This window comes from Pezoporus flaviventris, unplaced genomic scaffold, assembly GCF_033815535.1.
Source record: "Pezoporus flaviventris isolate CSIRO_AGI_PZ_B2104156 unplaced genomic scaffold, CSIRO_AGI_Pfla_v1 ptg000041l, whole genome shotgun sequence".
NCBI classification, from domain to species: Eukaryota; Metazoa; Chordata; class Aves; order Psittaciformes; family Psittacidae; genus Pezoporus; species Pezoporus flaviventris.
The window spans coordinates 4722730-4729847 of record NW_026892589.1 but is presented as its reverse complement, the minus strand read 5'-3'; positions in this window follow the sequence as shown (position 1 = coordinate 4729847).

The window sequence follows — 7118 nt, the reverse complement described above, 5'->3', positions numbered from 1 at the left end:
TGTGAGCTAGAAGAGGTCAGAAAAATCGAGGATATTTAGAACAAGAGACACATTTCTCTGCTCTGAGAACATCTGAAAGTCCTGTTCTCTGCTTTATACTAGGGAATCATTATTCATGTACAGCTGACTAGGCTGCCTTTGGGGAGCAAAATGTTACCTTGAAGTCACACTGAGCAGAACAAGCAGTACAGTACACAGAAAACAACAGGTCTGGCTGTTCATGCACTGGTTACTTCCTTGAGAGTTGAAATGGAGGTCTGGCACTCTGTTCATTGGCAACAAATTTTTCTTAGGTAAACTCCCCTTTGGTAACTGTGGCTAATAAAAAGCACCAAAGTCTAAGGAGCTATAATAAAGTGTGATCGCTTAGAAGGATAAAATAAAAATCTTGCTAGTGTTTCAGCATCTGAACTCTTACAAAGCAGTCCTGTCCTCTGATCATTTAGGCATCTCTCCCAAAACACATTCTTCAGTTTGTCCTACAGGACTGTGAAATGTTAGCTTTAAATCCAGCAGAGAAAAAATTAACCTTGGAAGCTGCTGAGCATCCAAAATTCCCATTAGCAGCAACCTTCCCTGCTGTGTATTTCAGTGGAAAAGAAAAGACTTATTTACTAACCTTAATTATCAGGAAACAGTTTGCCTAAGATAGGCTGTAGGTGGCACTTCTTTACAAAGATTGACAGATGCCTATGGGTCCTTGAAACCAACAAAAAGTTTGGTTTTCATGGATTCCATGTCTGCATCAGTCTGCAGAGGTAAAGCAAAGAAAACATTAGGCAGGAACTCATCTACTATAATTTGAGTTCTCATCCAGACCTCTGCAAAAAAACAGAGCTCAGGGGCTAAGAAATGCTACAGCCTCCTGTCCACAGCTCCTACCGTGGCCACATCCACAAGACTTCAAGGTTTGACACAACACTGGAGAATCAGTGTCTAAAAAATAATAATCATGCGATTCCTATCTTTATATACAGTAGAAACATACTTAATTCTGTTTTCTCTTTGAAGGCCACAAACCCAAACTAAACAATCTCTACAAGACTGTCAAGAAAGGGCAGGCAGCTTTGTCAAGGCCCATAATATCTCATCTTCACATCCCTCCCATCTGCAGTCCAAAGAGAAACCTTGAAGCATTATACGCAGCGGATTGTTGGTGTACTACATTAATCAAATGCATATAAATGGTCTCTGAAAGGTCACCCAAGTTCCTAGATTTGAAAAAGGCTGAACCTACCTTTTTATTAAAGCTTTTGAAGATAAGCATGAGTAAACCTCCTGATGAGAAGGGTGAACTTCGCATCAGGAGACAATGATAACCCCTTTTTCTCACATTCAGCTAGCAATGTGTTTCAGTGGGTACTCTCATCATCCTGAAGTGTGTGGTCAAACAAGTGAGGGCTTCAATACCAGAGAAAATGACAAATAATTTGATATACTGAGGAAATTTCTCTCCTCCTTCCTGTGAGTCACACCAGTGCATTGAAGCAAGAGAGATTTTAATAGGAGTAAGAAAAATAGTCAAAGTAGCCTAACACGGTAACTGTGATCCATGTCTATGATTGCTCCCCTCTGGATCAAGTCTGATGACATTTACCATATCATGAATTTGTCTGTTTGTACCTGAATAGGCAAAACAGAAAACAGACAAGAGCACAAATACCTATAGGATGGTGTACGGACTTGTTCAAAATCACACTCCAGATGACTGAGGGAGACCAGAGCTATCATGGATTTGCACACCCAACTCCGTAACTGCAAGGGCTGACAGAGGCACCACTGTCTGATGGGGCACAGGGCAGTACACGAACTGTGTAGAAGCTGCAAATGCTCTGTTGTCATTACCAAGTGGGGCTGTAGCATAGAAAATCTGAGAATTACAGCCCTTGCTGCTCCCTTAGCCTAGTCTCTTAAAAACGTGTAAGTCTTTCTCCTGAAGATGGCAAATGATAAAACAAATAGTAAACCAACCAAACTACAAACAAAGAGAAAGATGCATTATGATGCAAACTACCTCCCACAGGGGAACTCCTCTAATCTTGTCTCTGACATTTCTCTACATTTCTTTGTAAAGCAAGCAGATTGCTTTTGGGGATGCTCTTCAGAAATGCTAATTTATACACAGGAGCCTTTGCACAGTTAATAAAGGAGAAAACCAGACAAAAAAATTGCAGTTATTTTACTTGCATAAGGCTATATATTACCTTAGTCAAGTCTCTCCCCTCCTTTACTGGTTTCCTAGCTATGCAGCATGAAGTTAGTGAGAAAAGAGATCATATTTGCAAGCAGACAAAATATAAATTAAAAAGCCTCCAGCAAAGTTTTCCTAAGATGGTCCTAATAATAGAGGACAGCAGTTACACTGGGAGACAGGAGAATTATTTAGCACCTATTCTTTGATGCCACAAGACCTTTTTCTCTTTGTGCATCCTTGCTTAAGTGAGCAAAAAACTTGGCTCTAATTAGAAGAATTAGTCACAGAAGGATGTCAAAAATGCTGGAAATTAAAAAGCACAATCCATGGAAGAGAAATTACTGAAAGGTAAAAAGATCCAAACTCCAGGAGATGCGATGTAGACAGAAGAAAAGATCAGTAGGAAACCAGGTGCCTTTCTAAAAAGTTATCAGAAAGAAAGCAATGTCATTCTATTCTTACTCACTTAGAAGATCAGATCAAGAAACATGAGAAAAACCACGCATTTATCAACAGACAAAAAGGATAACATTCTCTAGACTAATTATCTAATTAGTATTTCTATGAAGGAGAAATACCAGAGGACACAAAAATAGGTTTACATGCACCAGGACGGAAGCAAGGAAATACATTCAGTTCTTCAGCAACTGGTTAAATTATCTCTGTGTTTTACTAAGTACACCCAGCCCTGCAGTATCTAAGCATTGCTAATGTTATAAAAAGAACAGTTCAAGGACTGTACTCTTCCTGCAAGATAGGCTAAGACAGCAAATAAAGTAACTTGGATTTATTTCTGGTTTATTGACGGGTTATTTGTTTGTATCATTCAGGAGATTAATAGGGGAGGATTAATGGCAAGAGATGGGTTTGGAATTTCCACCGCAACTAAGTTGAACAGCAGATTAAAAACTACTCCCCAAAAGCAATGCAGACTGGCAACCAGACTGAGCCACCTGACTGCGGGCAGACTGCTGCCCACAAGCAACTCCTCATTGAAACACGATTATTATCTTATAGACTACATAACACACAATGTATTTCTTATCCTCATGGTCTAACCCATCATATTTGTATGTTAGAGGCTTGCTAATCCTTCTTGGGAGCTTTCTAACTTTCCCCCAGATCAATGCTTCCAGAAAAATATTTTGTTAGAGATTGATAGGTGGTGATTTGCCACTTCTATTACAGCTAAAATTAAATCATAGAAGGAATTACCCAGAGTGGCTGCATAATGATGACCACATCACATTTTGTGATGCTTTAGGGAAAATAATACCTCCACTGCATGAAACACAGGAAAGGAATGAACAGGAGATGAGCTGCTCATGCCCTTACACTGAAATAGTCCTCCAGTTCTTCAGGTGAGCTAACAAAAACCCTGGTTGCTCCTACTCTATTTTGCTCAAAATAAATGTAATCACTCTAGAACAACAGATAGCTTCAGCCCTTGTGGGTGTTTTGATTGCCCTGCAGCAATAAGCAGCAACAAATATATCATTATTATGATTATTTATTGTATTTGACAGGTTAATTTGATTTAAAAAAATCTAAGTGGAGGAGGGAAAAGATCATAATCTGCTAAGGTAATAGCCTAATATATATGTCAAAACTGTTCTACAGGATCCCAGAGGCTCTTCAGTTAAGAACACTTGCTTGCACAGTGTTTGGTTGGAAAAATAAATAAGGAAAAGAACCTGAATAATACTGTACAAAATGCAATGTGAAGCTTCTGGAAAAAAGGTAAGAGCAGAAAACATTATTGGAGAGAACCCAGGGAAAACATTCCTTAAGGAATCTGGGCTGAGAGTACTTGCATTTGGCACAAACACTTTTTTGCTACTGGAGCAATAAATTGACCAGAAACAGAGAACAGTGAGACATGGGACTCCCAGGTCAGCATAACACCGAAAAAGCTAACAAACGAAAAGGCCCCAGTCAACAACAAAAGAGACCATACACAGATTACAGTTGGGAAAAAAGAGAGAAATGGAAATTAACATGAAGAGTGTATCAAATACACTAATATTATCTGGAAGCAAAACCACTGATAAATTACTAGGTACATCTGTGCAGAGGTCTCTTCCGGTCAGACTGAGATCTGACAGAATCTAGAACAGAACAAAAGACCCAGGTGTTATTTTGGCATGAAATGGAGATCCCTTCTGAAGGGGATGGATCTGGCAACTGAGAAAACCTCAAAACAAAAAATATTTGTTCTATAAAAGTTCAATAGAGTTTTGATCTTTTAAACCTATTTACTGCTAACTACTGAAGTTATTAAAGAACTACTGACTTGGACGTTAAGGCAGGAGCCTGCATCTATTGCCAGGAGAAACACTAGCCTAGTTTGGTATCTAAAAGAGTCTGTAAAACTTTCCTAACAGAACCAAAAAGTAGTCTAGTCATGAGCTATGTATCCTGAACACGATACAAACCAATGACATATTTCCTTACTTTAGTTATCATTGAGGGTAAGACATGGATAGTACTTGGAAAACTTCGTAAAGTGCTATGATCGCAGGAATCACCATAACTGTATATCAGATCTCAAGACTCTTGTACCTCTAACTGAGCTCCTAGGAACATGTGAATGGAAGGAACACTGCATCGATTACTGAAGTGAAGGAATAAAACAATTCCAAGGGAACTATACCTTTCCCTTTAAAAGACCCATCCTCAATTCCTAAATTCTTTGGAAATCGGGACTTAAAACATTAATTAAACTATAATCCAGAATGACACAAGAGGCTCATGGCTAAGCACAGCAAATGTTAAATAGCTCAGTACCTGTAATAAAGTTATCACTCATTCATATTCAAAGCTTTGAATTATGTTATTGCTTTACAATATGTTCTTGGTAGCATATTCTTTTTACTCCAATTATAAATGTCATGACTGTACATATCTGATTTAAGCTACATCTGGTCATGAGGTTTATAGCTAGTCTGGTGAGCAGTCAAATTCAAGTAGCTAAATATATTGTTTAAAATACTTCATGAAGCCTTCTGATACTGTGCAAAGTATCAGCCACCTTGTGACCGACAAAGTGTCAGCAAAACTTTGTGATGACTAAAACTGAAACCTCGGTATACATGGATGTTATCATTTTATTTGCACTGCCAAAATAGATGTGAAGATTTATAGAATGAATTGAATAATAGATAGTCATCATTTAAATCTCCCCCATAAGCAGCCTTTGGAAAGATTTTAAATGTTATTTTGTAGAAAGCTGCACATTCTAGAAGGATTTAATTTGTGGCTCTCACAGATCAATAGCTTTATACATTGGATCTATGTTATTTCAGTCTGTAGTAGACATGTTTACCATACACACCATGTGTGTTTTATGTGAGGATTTCCCCACGCATGTGAGAACCCCAGTGCATGAACAGAGGGTGACACATTGATGGGTGTGGCTGTTCCCAGGGCTATGAGACATAAACTTTTTAGAAGAGTGCTGATGACACCAGCAAATAAACCCACACACACATACTTGAGCTTTACAGGTGCTGTGCAATGTGTTTCCTCACCCTGTGATGTAAAGAGCTGAACTAGAGCAACAGACAAACTGGTAATTAAACATAATAGGCTTTACAGTAAGGAAACTCCTCAAACTGCCCATAGCTCTTGCTAAAACAAATCAGCTGTCCCGATTCTGACATTGCTAAATCCCTCAGGGAGACAGGTTACTGATGCCTTGGACATCACGTTTAAAACTGCCGAGAGCACTTCTAATTTGAAGCAGTGCTTAAAGCAGAGGTACCAGTCAAGAAGACATTAGCATTCCCAGTGTTATCGATCCCTTTGTTAAAGGGAACCCAGTTGCCGATTACCACCTAAGAATGCACTACTCAGGCACAAGAAGGAAAATACTTAGGAATACACTAGCTTCAAAAGCCATATCTTTCCTGTTATCTGACAAGTCAAAACACCAGAAAGCCTGACTAACTGGATGGGCAGGTATTCCCCAAACCAATACAGAATGTAGGGAATACAGAGGGTAAAAGTGACACTCAGTTATGGATGTTCTCCAGCAGAAGAAATGGTCTTTGGGGGAGAAAACCTCCTGGAGCTGTTCTGTGCATTCCTGAAACAGCTATCCCAGGATTAGCACAATGTAACTAAAGCAATCAGCACTGTAACCTTCCTTCTTTTTCGTCAGTGGTCACAGACTCTTGTTCCAGGATTTGATAAAAAATTAACTTTTCTACCAAAAATAGTGATTAATATTTTTCATTCATCCAATCCACTGCACAATCTGTAACTGAAATCTAGAATTCACCTTTAGTATCATATACCAAATTATTCTGTTCAACAGTGTTAAATGCAAACACTAACACATCCTTGTACTGGCTAATTATGCTAATACTGAAAGGTATGGAGAAAAACTCCTGGAAACTTTTCCTTTCAAATGGCTCCATGGGAATACAGTATCTCCAGTTTTCTGCTTTAAAACCAGAGAAGGATACTACTAACAATTAGGAGTGGGAAATCAGTAAGAGCTTCTTTTAGCAGCAAGACATCTCAAATTCACCTGTTTTTCAAGTCATACTGCTGAAAGAAACTCCTCAGGCTTTGACAGTTTCTGGCAGTATGATCTGTAATGGATACATAGAATAGATCATAAGTAAATCCAATTTATTCAGCAGCTACACTTACTCTATTACTTATGCTTGTGGCAATAATTTCTGTGCTTTTTCTCCACTTCCTCACTACATTACCACAGCATGTAAATTCCGTATGAGGCAATCCATCAGAAATAAGGATCATTGAATGAAGCTGTTGACAGCCTAGGACATACTAAAGGTTGTTAATGTGAACTGGTGGTAACTGGGCAAGGAAGCTAAGCATTAATGATAGGTTCTTTATACGTGCTTACAGTAAGAGAAGGTGGTTAGCTTGGAATTACCCTTTACTGTCACAT